A 15,290-nucleotide genomic window follows, 5' to 3' on the forward strand; every position below is an offset into this window, starting at 1 on the left:
ATTCACCACTTTAAAGTGTAAAATTCGGTGGTGTTTAGTTTATTCACAGAATTGTACAACTATTAGCACTATTTGATTCCAGAATATTTTCATCACCAACCCCCACCAAAAACCCAGTACTGTTAAGGGTGGAAAATTTTCAAGTGAGCCAACTAGCTAAGTCAGCTACAGGGAAGAAATATCTTTAAATACCAGAAGTTGTCCTACTTGTTTGTGTGTGGTTTAGGGAGTGTATTGTATAAGATATGAAGATGGCCAATGTCTGCTTCTGTAATCCATTTACTTGTTAATTAAGGGTGTTGTTCCGGGCAAAGATATGCTAACAGCCAACTTCCACTTCTGTAATCTGCTTGTTTGTTCAGGAGACCACCAGGATATGGTCTTAAGCTTTATCAGCTGCCTCCTCTGAAAGCTCGGGGCTGATCTCCTCTAACCCTGCGTGGTAGAGAGTCAGTGCCGGCCGGCTAATAAAGGATCATAATTAATCTCAATTGGCTCCGTGGGACTCAGAATCATTTGTGCCGTAACAGTACCCATTAGCAGTCACTCCCATTCCTCCTAGCCCTTGGCAAGCACAATTCTATTTTCTGTTTCTATGGATTTGCCTATTCTGGACATTTTATATAAATAGAATTGTTACCAGACCAAATGGGGTCCAAATCCTTAGTAGTCGTCAGCCAAAAGACAACTCTGAGATGATTTTATGAGAAGGAACTTTATTGGGAACCAGCAAGCAAGGACACAGTGGGGATCATTCCCAGAGCAGTTTGTCCTTGAACAGAGCATCCAATTCATCTTTATTAGGGGAAATCATGCATAAATATCAAGGAAGACTTCATCATTGCATGCTTAGGTGGCAACATTTCAGCGCACGCACAATCAGGAAACATGGCTGTACATACACCACCTGTTCAAAAATGGTGCCCCCCACCCCACCCCGGGTGGAGATTTTAGTATTATAATGAGGATATAATGAGGAAAGTTTGTGAAGAGGTCACTGGAGGGTCTTTCTGGCTGTCCCAGCTAGTCCCAGGCAGTTTCAGCTGTTTCATTCCCTGGTCCTACAAAATATTCTGAGCTTGTTCCTGGAAAACAGTTCTAGCAATCATCAACATCAGGAATTGCATCAGTATGCATAAACATCTGACTAAGTCTCAGTCTTTCTGTGAAACTTTCAATGAGTTACAAAATAACATTATACAAATCTTATAAATTTTAGAGTGATCTAAGTGGTATTATAGGTTAATTGACCAAAGTTATAAACTCTAAACAAAGGTTAATCTATGCTAGTCTACATGGTTAGGTTACAAAATCATATAATACACAGTCATGTGGATTTTATTCTCTTACTCGGTATAACATTTTCAAGGTTCACCTATGTTATAGCAGGAATTAGTACTTCATCCTTTTTTATTGCCAAATAATTTTTCATTGCATGACTATACCATATTTTATTCATCCATTCATTAGTTAATAGACATTTGGGCTATTTTCACTTTCTGACTATTAAGAATAATACTGCTATGAAAATTTATGAACAAGTTTTTGTGTGGACAAATGTTTTTATTTACATATACATATATGTATGTGTATTTGTATGTGTATCTAGGAATGAAATTGCTCGGTCATATGGGAACTCAATGTTAAACTTTTTGAGGAATTGCTTTTGCAAAGTAATTGCACGATTTTACATTCTCACCAGCAATAAAGGAGGGTTCCAATTTCTCATCCTCACTGTTCTTGTTATTGTCGGTCTTTTTCATGATAGCCAATTCTAGTGTATATGAAGTGGCATTGTATTATAGTTTGATTTATATTTCTCTAATGTCTAATGATGTTAAGCATATTCTCGTGTTGAAGAGGAATTGTCCACTCAAATGGCTAACTTTGTAATCAGCTCTTTGTTCTGCTTCTGTAGACATGCTTGCTGCATAGGCCGAAAGGCAGAGTGATCTCAAGATCAACTGAAGACTCATCTTTCCCTTTGATTGTTCTTTCTAGATAACAAATGCATTGCCTAAATTCCTGTCGGAAAATCTCATCTTCTGTAACTGCCCGTGGCCCATAGCAACTCCCGTGTGAGCCTATAACCTATAGCAACTCCCGTGGTCTGTAACCGTCTGAGGACAAATCAACCAACCAGCCCATACCAACTGTAACAGCATGGATATAAAAGCAAAGTTGCCTCTGAGCTTGGGGCCCAGATCTTCAGAGTGCTAGCTCTTCTGGGACTGCCCGCATAATAAACCTGTAATAAACCTGAGTTCTCCAACTCTCCGGACTGTGCTTGGTTTCTCGCTGGTCTGATTTCGCAACATTTCTGCAACAGTGTGCTTGTTAGACATTTGCCTATCTTCTTACGAGAAATGTCTATTCGAAATCTTTGCCCATTTTACGATTGTGGTTCTTGTCTCTTTATTGTTGATTTGTAGGTGCTCTATTTTCTCCTATTCTGCCACTTGTCTTTTCATTTTCTTCATAGTGCTTTTTGAAGCACAAAAGTGTTAAGTTTTGATGAAGTCCTACTTGCCTACTTTTTGCCTTTGGTTGCTTGTTCTTTTGATGTTACATGTAAGAAACCATTGCCCAATCCAAGATTATAAAGCTTTACACCTAAGTTTTCCTTAAAGATTTTCATAGTGTTAGTTCTTATTTTTAGGTCTTTGGTACATTTTGAGTTAATTTTTGTGTTAAAGTGTGAACTAGGAGTCCAATTTCACTCTTTTGCACATGAATATCCACTTTGCCCAGCATCATTTGTTAAAAAAAACGGGAAAAAAAGAAGGCAAGAAAAAAGCAAGGTAAAAAAAAAATGTTACCAGGAAAAATAGGTATATGCATTCCAATGGCAACTTTGGGCGTTGGCCATGAAATTTAGAGCTTGAAGATCATCCAGTCTGCTTCTCTGAATTTACAGATGAGAAAATGGAATATAGAAAGGTCAAGTGGTACATAGTGCTATATAGGAGAAAAAGCAAAGGGTTTGGAAACAAATGACCTAAGTCATCACTACCCGGAGACCTTGGAGATGGCTCCTTTCTTCTGTAAACCTTAGTTCTTCGTTTGTAAAAGGAGAAAAATTATGCCTACCTTTTAGGGAGGTAGGAATCAGTTATTTAACAAGTTAACAGTTTTCCCCGGTACCATGTTCCAGACACTGTGCTTGGTGCTGGGAATAGAGTAGAGAACAAAAGAGACAGTCCATGACCACAAGAAAATTTAGGATAAAGATTAAATGAGATAACAGGGCACAAGTCTCAGTGTGTGTTTCTCTGGATCTTTGTAAGTTCCAGTTAACTTTTCAAAGAGCAGGAGCCTGATCATTTTTGAATCCTGAGTGCCCAGCACAGTGCCTGACACATTGTACACATTCAGTGCTTGTTAAACTAAACAAATTGTCCTTTTCTCACCTCAAGGCAAAGGAGGACTTTAGACACAAAAAGGAAGAACAGGGGCAAGGAAGCAGAGCATTTCAGGAGGAGGTGGTGATCAGCACGGAGCTTGGCATGAGACCGGGTCCTGGGCCTAAGGGAAAGGCAAATGTTATCAGTTGAGTCAGGGCTCATTTTATTTTATTTTTAAAAGAAAGCTTATCTCTTGATAAACTGAAACAAAAACAAAAATTCCTTAAGGTTCCTTTACTCTTTTAGTGACATTTATGCATAAATGTCTTTTCTTACCAAATAAATCAGTTATTTTTAGCCAGGAAGGCAAGTTTTAAGATAGAAATAAATACAATTTATGTCAGCATCATTCTGATAGAAAAATAAAAGCAGTTCTGTGCATACCATCCCAAGTTTGAGCCCTCTCAAATGGAGATGATAAGAATAATGAGGGCAATATGATTACAGGGAGAGGAGAATAACTTCATGCTTTGGATCCGAATTTCCCACCCCAGGGCAACACTATAGGTTTCTGCCTGGAGAAGATCCCTCATTATTCTTGCTGGAACTGCAATAGCTTGAGGCAAGCAAGTGTTTTAGGAGCAGGCTACAGTGGAGCCAGGCTGGGACCACTGAGTAGCTGATCACTGTGAGCTACATGTCAGGCATTACGTGGAGCCAGCCAGGTCCATAATCTCTCCTTGCCTCATGAAATCGGCCCTCTCTAGACCTTGTAAATGAGGGCAAAAAGAGTTGATGTTGGAAAACAATACTAGGGTGGAAATCTAGAAGGCTGGACTCCAGGGTCAGCTCTGCTCCTCATTGGTGGTATGATCTTGATGAAGTCACCTCAGCTCTCTGAGTAGCAGTTCCTTCATTTGTAAAATCAGAAATTGGAACTAGATTAGGCACTGTAAATACCCAAAAGGGGTGCCCCTTTACTGCACCTCATTTATGGTAGACATTGCTAATCAATCGTTCACCATTTCCCTTCCCAGCTAGCTGCCTGAGACGCCTTCACAGCCCATTGCTACACAGAGCCAACATCAAGTATTTGGAACAAGTGCTATTTGCCATCCGTGACCAGACAGTTTGGTATGGCCTATTTACCCTGACATTATGTAATTCTAAATAATTTTCTGCAGGCTTGTCCAGGCCTCCTACTAAAGTTTTCTTGAGGCAAAAACCTGATAATTCCATAAAGTCAAGAAACAGCCCATGGTGGCTCTGTGTAAATGTGAGCTGTTGTAATGCTATAATTTCTGCAGTGTACTCTCAGCATTGCTATTGCACAGGGCTTTCAAATTGCTGAAGGAAGTGACCCCCCCTGCCAAGCTTGGTCAAAAGTGGTTCCTGGGGGTGGGTGATCCAGTAGCAAGGGAGACAGAGAAAAAGAATTTCAAAAAGGTTTTGTTTTGTTTTCTGAAATATAAACTTCTATTTCTGCGCCGGGACTAATTACATTCCATGCAAGAATTGTTAGGGCAGTGTTGTTAGGGAATTAGCAGCTGTTGGTCTGGCTGAGTTTGGACAGGAATGTGTCATTTGTGCTAGACAAACAGGGAAAGGATTTGAAGTGTATGAAACTGGTTTCCGTCAGTGCTGTTCTAGGAAGCAGCAAGGTGGAAAGATTCTCCACCTTGGCTCTGTCTAAAAAGTCAGAGCCAAGGTGGAGAATCTTTCCCAAGGTGATCTAATTTCCAGGGTGTGTGGCCGGGAGCGCTGCCCCAGGGTCTCCTTCCATCTGCCTGGTTTGTCATTGTCTCCCTCACAACTGCTGCCTAGCCTTTCTTTCACTTTGAGCCTGGCTGCAGAGAGCCTGGGACCAGAGTGACCACTGAGCTGGGGAGAAGATAATGTCTCTTTAGAAATGAGCCCTGGAAAGCTAACTTAACCCCAAAGAATTCAGCTTTTGGGACTGAATTGGAGCCCTTAAGAATACCTGGACCCTTCTCTGGCCTCACCTCAGCCTAGCACTCCCTGTTTTATTTTTCTTCATAGCATTTACCACCAGTTAACATCAAATGCGTTTTAATGACTTACTTGCTTAGAGCCTCCCTCGCCTTTCTAGCATGGAAGCTCCATGAGGGCATGGAGTTTTGCCTGTTTTGTTCACAGATATTTCTTTGGTGCCTAGAACAGTCTCTGGAACATAATACACACCCAATAAATATATGTTAAGTGACCAAATCCATTCATCTATTCGATATTTTGTTCATCCAGAAAACTGGATCTAAGAAAACTTTTATTGAATACCTTCTGAATGCCTGGAATTATTCCCTGAGTTTAGGATTGGTGTCTGGGAGAAGTCTGAAAGGAAAAGGAAAGAAAATTCCCACTGAAGATTGAAGGAAAGGGCAAAACAAAAATAGCTTCCTTCATGTATCACTTCTTAATATACCAAGTGCTCTCGTGGTTGTTGTTTACTTGTGACTCAAATTAGCCTTTTGAGGTAAGCGGCCTTACCTCAGTTTTTCAGAAGAAATGGAGGTTCATAAAAAGTAACTAATTTGCCCATGTCGACAAGAGAATGTCCAGAGTATAGAAAAGTTTTATAAGAATTTACTTGAGCCAAAATTTTGAGGACATGCCTGGAAACAAAACCTCAATAGACTGAGAAAACGCTCCAGAGAATGGCGGTTTTGCTGCTTGTTTTATACATTAGCATCAAAAGAGAAGACAGAGAGAGGGTTACATAAAATCCATTGTGGTAGATTAAAAGGCAGAAGAAAGCAAAGCAGGGAAATCGCTAGGATTGAATAAAAAGAAAATGGAGAAACACATACTTCTTTTACATCGGTGGGTATAAGATAGTTAATAATTACAGTATGGAAATGGCATGCGGGGAACCAGGCAACAATGAGGGGTTCTGTGGTCTTGTGCTCTGGTGCCTGAGGTGGTGCCGAGGGGGTCTAGAAAAGAAAATTATGCTGACATTTCAAAGGTATGTTTTCCTAGATGCATGAGAACAATGGACAGAGCTGGCTTAAGGTAAAGATTAACCTTTGCTAAGGAAACTATAGGCCTGGGACGAGGCTACCTTCCATGGTCTGCCCAGTGAGGAATTCATGACTGGCCATTCTTTGTGGTTACTCTTGGTCACTGAGTTTGTAAGACCTGCCATGTGGGTCCCCCTGAGCTTGTCAGGTTTAGTATATGGACCCTTTTTGTTCATACCCCAAACTACATGACTACCACCTAGTAAAGTCTGGGTCTTCACAAAATAAACAAAGGCCAACTTTAGCAGCTGGCCACTCTTTTTCCTTCTTTAGTCTCTCCAGCTAGCTGCTTTCCAGAGGAGCAAAGGGGCTAAGATGTTCCCACAATCAGGATCTGACGGAAGTCATTCAGAGAATCGACTATTGTGTAAACGATTGCAACTTTTGTTTTTTAAGTCTGCTTTGGTTTGAAATTCCTACTACTATAAGGTCTAAAAAGCAGAATAATTCGTCATAATACTTACTCACAGGATGAGAGAATGTGCATGGGGAAGAGATGTTCAAGTTTAGAATCCAATTTCCCAAGTAAGGGCTTTCCCAAGTAAGAAGCTCCCAGAATGCCCTCAGTAGGATTCTCATTGGATTAGCAATCTCGTTTTTAGGAGTTTCCTGATTTGCACTATAAATGGAAATCAACTTTGTTTTTAATCAAGTTTACACTTAGAGATTCTTAGTGATACACTCTCCTTTCCAGGCCCCTGGGAATTTAGCCCCCCAATCCCTAAACTGCAAACTGGGAACACTTTGTAATTCTTGTTATTGAGCAACTGAGTATTGTAAACTTCCCAGCAGTCAGGAAACATCCTGTGTGTGACTTAGTTGTTCTGAGAGCTCTCTGAAGGAATTTTCAATCTTGATCCTAAGGGAGTGCCCGTTTATCTTTATATTGAGGGATTCAGATGGTGTCGCCCCAGAATGTGCCACTTCGGTATGCAGACTATTTTGAGCTAAAGACACTTAAGACCCAAAAAGACTCAGGAAGAGCTTATTACCTCCTTTCTAATTTCCTAAATGAATTTAGATAGAGGTCCTGGTTCAGGAAAAGAACTATCACCAGAGCTAACTATAAAGAGAATAGACTAGGTGTGGCGGGCTACGGGGAGCTCCACACGGCCTGGAGATCAATGTTCTCTCTGCGTCCCATTGTCTCTGAAAACAATTTGCCTTCCTTCTCTTCGAAGCCCAGGTTCCTCTCCTCTTCTTAGCTCATGATGGCATATAAGTCTTTTTTTTTCCTGACTGCATATGGATCTCATATTCTTATGGATATAATTAAATTCATTTTTTCTCTTGTTAATCTGTCTTATGTCAATTTGATTATTAGACCAGCTAGGAGACCCTAGAAAGGTAGAAGAAATTTTTTTCTTCCCTATAGTATACTACAAGATTACTGGATGTCTGGAGCAGTGGTGCTGGCTTGCCTAGTATAGGAGGATTAGAGGGGTCAATGAAAATAAATATCTTTTAAGCAAGTACTTAAATAACAAAATTTCTTCCAATGCAGCCTCTCTTATATATTTTTCATGTTAATTAATTTTATTCAACTACTCATTTAGTTTGTGAGATAATTTTTTTTTTAAATTTTAAGTTAATTCTCTTCGCTAGGCTCTCAGGCAAAAACTACATCTGTTGTAGAAAGGGCCTACATATTTGTTATTGTTCGAATAAAACACGCTCCTCTTTAGATTTGATAGGAAGAAATTAACAGCACGTTCAGAATACAATCATGTCCCAGCATCTCAGCCTTAGAATGCCAAAACCCTACAGGGCCAAAAACTGACAGATGAAAAGATGCTCAACATCATTAGTCATTAGGAAAATACAAATCAAAATCACAATGAGATACCTCTTCATACACATGAAGATGGCTAAAATTAAAAGGCAGATAATACAGACAATGTAAATGTTAGTGAGGATGTGGAGAAATTGAAATTCTCACACATTGCCGGTGGGAGTATAAAATAGTGCGGCTGCTTTGGAAAATAGTTCTTCAAAAAGTTTGATTTTGAGGTACCATACGACTGAGCAATTTTACTCCTAAGTAAACGTTTGTCTATACAAATATATGTACAAAAATTTCCTTGCAGCATGATTCATAATAGCCAAAAAAGTGAAAACAACCCAAATGCCTATGAAATGATGAATGGTAAACAAAATGTGATATACCCATGCAATGGAATATTATTTATCCATAAAAAGGAAAAAGTATAAATATGTGTGCTATAACATGGATGAACCATGAAAACATGCTAAGTGAAAGAAGGCAATCAAAAAGGCTGTATATTGTGAGATTCCATTTTCATGAAATGTCCAGAAGAGGCAAATCCATGGAAACAGAAAGTAGATTAGTGGTTGCCAGGGGCTGGTGAGGGGGTGGGGGGGTTTGGCGGGCAGAATGGGGAGTGACTGCTAATAGGTACATCTTTTCTTTTTCTGGGTGAGTGGTGATGAAAAATATTCTAGAATTAGATTGTAGTGATTGCACAACTTTGTCAATATACTAAAAACCACTGAGTTGCACACTTTGAAAGGATGAATTTTATGGTATGTGAATTATATCTCAATAAAAGAATTGAGTGGAAGGAGATACATAAAAATAAAATAATATGAAAGAAGTCAATGATATAGTTAAAATACTCTCTTTGGAAACCATCTTTATGTTTACTGCAAAAGCTCATTGGATTCCATTCTAAACATACCACTTTGAAGAGCATGAAATTGTGAATCAGTGGGGTGTACACTATTCTTTACCCCTATTTTCCTCCCTGTAGTACTTCCCACGTTGCCTTGTTCCTGGATGCCCATTTTTGCCTTATAGCCCAGGATTTCTCAAAGTGTCAGCTTAGTCCAATTGCATCCAAAATCTCTTGGGCTCCACTCCAGACCTACTGGTAAAAAAAAACTGTGTATGACTCTGAGCTTGCCATTTTTAACAAGTCACCCAGTTATAAAAATAATACTCATTGTTTTTATAAAATAATACTCAATTATTTCATAAAAATAATACTCATTAATAATAATAGGTTTTACCTATAGAATACTATGTGCAGGCACTACTCCAAATACTTTACATTAATTAAGTCATTTAATTCTCAGCACAATCTATGACTGGGCACCCATTTTATAAACTGAGGTACTGAGAGATTAAGAAACTTTCCCAAAAGCACATAACTAGTAAGCGATAGAGGCTAAAGTCAAACACGGCAGTTTGGTTTCAGATTTCAAGCTCCTAACCATTGTGCAATAACATTTGTTATGGCTTGAATGTTTGTGTCTCCCCAAATTCATATGTTGAAATTCTAATCCCCCAAAATGATGATGTTAGGATGTGGGGCCTTCGGGAGGTGCTTAGACTGTAAGGGTGGAGCCCTCAAGAATAGGATTAGTGACCTTATAAAAGAGGTTCCAGAGGGAGCCCTGTCCCCTTCTGCCATGTGAGGACACAGAGAAAAGGTATCAGCTATGAATCAGAAAGAGGGCCCTCGCCAGAATGTGATGCATCGATCTTGGACTTTCCAGCCTCCAGAACTGAGAGAAATAAATTAGGGAGTTTGTAAGCTACCAGGTCTGTGATATTTTTTTCATAGCAGTCCAAATGGACTAAGATACCACTAACACTTCTCCTCATTGATTTTTACTCTTAAGTTTGAGACTCACTATTATGGTTATTATTTAATTCGTTACTTGCATTTGCAAAAATAAATATCCATATTTCTATCTTTGATATGCAGATCTACAAAAACAAATTTTTTTAAGGAAAATGTGCCAACCTGGGTTGTGAAGTTGTAAGTTTAGAAACAGGGATGTGAAATGCATACAGTCTTGGGAAAGGGGCCACACCCCTCCCTCTTGGCTCTTCATTAATTGACTGGCGTGTAGCCAACCACCTGAGCGAGGCCTTTCTCCTGCTGGGGAAACCTGGCCCGAGTTTCATTCCAAAGCCTGGGCCAAACTTTCCCCCCTGATGCTTCTGACTCACCAGGGCAAGGAGAGGACCCCTTTCTGTGGGTGTCACTGCTCTTGTCACAGAGCTCAACCAAGCCTCTTTGGAAGTCCTGGCCAGCTTTGGCCTGCCTGCCTGCTGGAACTGAGTCCTACAGCTTCTCGCTGGCTGGAATCGCCATGGCCTCGAGGGCCATGCTTGGTTCCATGTCATGTGGGGACCTTCCAAGACAGCTCTCTCATGGGCCTGTAGCACACTGACAAGAGCTTGGTGTGGAAAGAACAAAGGTACAAGGCCTGGCTCTACCCTGGGGACGGGCACATTGGGCAGGCCATGCAGCCTCTCCCAGCCTCGCTCACTCCACCTGCAGGAGAGAGATAATGTTTCCCAGCCCCAGGGCCTCTGCAGGTGGCTAAGATGACTGGTCATAATAACATCTGTGAAACTGCTTCCTCTGAAGTTAGTTAGCATCATCGTACTGAATTGCCAATCTTTAGCTCTGAGTCTGGCCTCTCATCCAAAAAGTGCTGGCATCCACTCATTCAACAAGTACTAACTGAATGAATGAATGATTTTCTTTGTAGAAAACATGCAGAATTACAAAGTGACTAATAGGCATTTCCGATTTAACATAGAGTGGAACTCAATTTCTCCCTAAAACCTTCCCCTTTCCAGTTTGGCCCAGCTTGTAAACAGCGTCAACATCCATCCAGCTGCTCCAGCTAAAACTCAGAAGTCATCTTTGACTTTTCTCTTCCTTTATTCAGTCCATCAGCAAGGCCTTCGAAATATACCTGAGCCCCTCTCCCACTTGCACACTCCCATCCTTATCCAGCCCTCATCATCTCGCTCCTCATTCACTACAACACCCTGATGCTTTACAGGCCATGTGTCACTCAGCACTGAGGATAAATCACATGATGTCATTTTCCTGCTGGGAAATCTTCAGTGACTTCCCAGTGCACTAAAAATAAAACTCAAAAGTTCTTGCTATGCAGGCAAGTCTTAACACGAGCTGCTCCCTCCCACCTCTCTGGCTTTGCCTCCTACTTTACTCCCCCTTTCACTGTGTTCCAGTCACACCTGCCAGACCACTTTCTGTCGTCCCAACATACCAGGCTCTTGTTCCTATCTCAGGTCTCTGCACACACAGGCTGAAAGTAAAGGATAGAGAAAGATATTTCATTAAAATGGAAAAGAAAAAAAAAACTGGGATAGCAATACTTATACCAGACAAAATAGACTTTAAATCAAAGGCTATAATAAGAGACAAAGAAGGACCCAGAAATCCCACTTCTGTGTATTTATCCGAAAAAAACCCAAAACACTACTTCGAAGGGACATGTGCATCCGTATGTTCATTGTGGCGTTATTTACAATAGCAAGAAATGGAGACAACCTGAGTCCATCAATGGATGAATGGATAAAATGGAATATTACTCAATCATAAAAATAATGAAACCTTGCCATCTGCAACAACATGGATAGACGTATAAGGTATTGTGTGGAGTGGGGTCAGAGAAGACAAATGCCATACAATTTTACTTACATGTGGAATCTAAAGAACAAAAATACAAACAAACAGAACAGAAACAAACTCATAGATACAGAGAACATTTTGATGCTTGCCAGATGGAGGGTTTGGGAGGATGTGTGAAAAAGGAAAAGGAGTTAAGAAGAATAAAATGGTAGTTATAAAATAGTCACAGGGATGTAAAGTACAGCTAAGGAATATAGTCAATACTATTGTAATATCTATGTATGGTGTCAGATGGGTACTAGATTTATTGGGGTGATCACTTAGTAAGTTATATAAATGTCTGATGACTATGTTGTACACCTAAAACTAATATAATATTGTATGTCGACTGTAATTGAAAAATTAAAAAATGATTTTTTAAAAAGAATTTGGAGTCGATCTAACACAGAGATTGGCCACAAGAAAGTTACTGTGACAATTTTCAAGCAGGTGAAAAAAAATCTGTCCTCTTCCCACTAACCAGCAATAAAATATTTCAGTAGAACTCTCATCGACCAGCTCACTGGAGCAGCGTGGTTTTCCCTTCAAAGCACAACTGTGAAATAAACACTGAGATAGATGATGAATTACATTGCTATTTTGGATTGCTAGCCATAAGCCAGTTAAATCAGGGCAGTTACCTAAACTAATGACTGCAGTAAGATTTTCTATTAAGAAATTTGATTCTATAAAATTTACAGTAATAGAAGTATTCAGTTCACTAAGCATCCCAGTCAGCACTTCTTCCTCAGGGCTCCTAACTTGCACATGACAGGAAAATCGATAATTCCTTGTATCCACGTATAAGGAGCACATTTTTTGAATTTTTGTGGTGAGTCAAAGACTTTCATGAGAGTTAGTTTTCACACACACTCTCCAAAGAGACACATTTTTTTCTCTCATTTATTGGAAGGTATGAAGAAATTGCATGGTAATTAAGCTGAAAGATATGTAAGATGATGATGACTAAGTAAACACCTCAGCTTTCATGATCGTGGCTGGCTGAAGGCCCCAGGAATGTGTTCACTCTGGGTCAGACCCTCCTGGAGAGACTACTGTGTGTTGAGCAGCATGCTAGGCACTTTTCTGAGGCTGAGTGGGCTTGGGGATGATAAAGGTCAAGAACACATGACCGCCGACCTCAAGGAGTTCCCAATCTGGTGGAGCAGTCACAGCTTTCTCACCTGCAAAGTTATCTAGCACTGTGAAGCAGTGATTGCTGAGTGTCCACTGAGGGGAGCTGACGATGTGTGATCTCTGCAGATTAAGAAGGATCTGGGGCCTCTAAGGGAGGTGGGCTCTGAGCTGGTCTTGAAAAAGAGCAGGATATGGAAAATTGGGGTCTCACAGAGGAGTGCTGCTCACCAACTTCCTATCTCTGACTATCTTATGACTGCTGTTAATAAGATAGAAATTAAACTTGAACACATTCAGACCACAGTTTTTTGGAGTCTCTTTGTTACAGTAGCTGAGCCTATAGCTTAACTGATACATCTGCGGGACAGTTCTTGAGCTTACCTCCTCCTAACACATCCAAGCCAATGTGACTCAGTCAGCAAGATTGAAGGAAGGGAGCCAATGACTAGAGAATCCTTGCGTTGAGTCAGGCATTTTTCTAAGAAAGAAAAAGAAAAGATATACATCAACTCTGACCTCCCATTGACTCTGCTAGGCAGGAGCGATGGCTCATTTCTAGCGATAAATGAGCAGAGGAGTAAAGATTTTCCAAGGTTACTTGCAGCTAGTAAGCAACAAAGACCAAGAATCCAGATAGGGCCGAGGCATCCTACAACTCGGGTGTAATCAATTATAGAGAAGAAGCACCTCAGAGGACGGTACCAGGAGGGCAAAGGAAATAATCCTCAATGTTCTGCTGAATCCAAATAGGGGCAGGTGACCTGGGGAACTTAGGAGCAGCGGAACTGGAAAGGAACTTGGAACACTTTCCAGTTTAACCACCCCATTTTATAGATGAGGAAACTAAAGCCTGGAGAGGTAAAGTGATTTGTCCAAAGTCAAATAATACCTACATAGTTCACGGCGCTATTCAGCATAGCATACTGTGAACCTTACGCCCATGGCCTTCATAAACAAAGGGCAAATGAGGGTGTGTGTTTTCTTGCAGACCTTTGTGTCTCTGCCCTTAAGAAGCAGATTATGATGGAAAGTGCTCTGTGCTGATGGCAGAGGACAAGGGCAGATGTGTGCTTCAGTTACTGTGGTCCAGAGCTGATCTTTGACTGAATTCTACTGTAGGTCGGCTTTGTCTTTGTCCCCAAGTTTCCCTTTCTGGGTCATTTGCTCTCCTTCAGGTCACTATCTCCCCATCCCACGCTTTCCCCTCTCTTTTCATCCTCCTTTCAGGAGTGTCAGGTGACAGCATGGTAGGAATTTAAGCTGTATCCTGAGGTATGTATGTTCATTTGGACAATCTCTCCAACCATCGATAAAAAACTGCTCTCATCAAAGAGACTTCAGACCCAGCCAGCAAATAGAGCAGTATTTTGTGTGTGTGTGTTGGGGGGGTGGGGTGGGATTGGGGTGGGGATGGTGATAGTAGGAGCGAGGAGGGGTCACTGGGAAAATCTGACATGCATATTAGGGGAGCCATCACTCCGAGCAGCTTTGTACCTTGAGGATTGTTCCCAAGCTTGTCTGCCTGTTGGAGTTTAGCGCTGCCTTTCAGAAAAGATATTTTGGTGATAAAATAAGAGCTTTTGTATCTGTTTAGGGAGCTCTCTGCTTTCCCGCAAGGCTTCTGACTTGAGCAGGCTGTCAGGAACCGGCCCGTTTGTTAGATAAGTGTGGCAAGTTACTGGTTTCTCAAGAGTGTGTAAACTGATCCTGTGTGGGAGTGTTTCCCTTTCCTTAAATGGATCACTAGAAAAGATTGGACACAAATCAGGAATTCGATTTCTAACTAAACAAATGTCTACCCACACAGATAACTTGACTCATTTTAGTACAGGCAACTTCTAATAAGTAAAAGATTTTCTTTATCTCTGAGACTAACTTCTCACTGGAACCTAGGTGAGGATCTACAGAGATCCTTTAATCAGAGTCCCTGTCTGGGCTGCCGTGATCCAACATGCTACAGTTAAGAAGCACCATATACACATGAAAGCCTTTACATCTATATATTCTCATTTGTTGTTCACATGCTATCCCTGAGATGAAGACTCCGTATCAAATTATTGTTCCCATTTGATAGATGTGGAAACTGAGGCCAAGAATGATTAAGAAATGGCTTCAGTTCACAAAGCAAGAAACCACACACACTCTCTTCCAGTGTCTTTATCCACTTCCACACAGCACCTGCTTTCTTGGAAGATAAGCCTGAAATGTCACAGGTTAAAAGAGAGAGAGAATGATCAATAGGACTCACAGGTTATTTATTCATTTGTTCATTCACTTAAAAAGGTTTACTGAGTGGAGTGCCAACTGTG

The 15,290-nt window shown here is 40.7% G+C and overlaps 1 long non-coding RNA gene across 2 annotated transcripts; it reads right to left on the reverse strand.

The window, feature by feature from the left end:
• Positions 1–513: 513 nt before the first annotated feature.
• LOC111736786 lies at positions 514–14,631 on the reverse strand. Of its 2 annotated transcripts, XR_002779263.1 has the most exons (4): positions 14,476–14,631; positions 13,363–13,459; positions 3,411–3,525; positions 514–1,085 (listed from the first exon to the last, which is right to left on the reverse strand). It is a non-coding gene; the product is annotated as an uncharacterized LOC111736786 (long non-coding RNA). The 2 variants fall into 2 exon arrangements; XR_002779262.1 differs by lacking the exon at positions 514–1,085 and having other exon boundaries at positions 1,096–3,525.
• Between the last annotated feature and the right edge of the window lie 659 nt (positions 14,632–15,290).

This window comes from Pteropus vampyrus, unplaced genomic scaffold (assembly GCF_000151845.1).
Source record: "Pteropus vampyrus isolate Shadow unplaced genomic scaffold, Pvam_2.0 Scaffold22, whole genome shotgun sequence".
Lineage (NCBI taxonomy): Eukaryota > Metazoa > Chordata > Mammalia > Chiroptera > Pteropodidae > Pteropus > Pteropus vampyrus.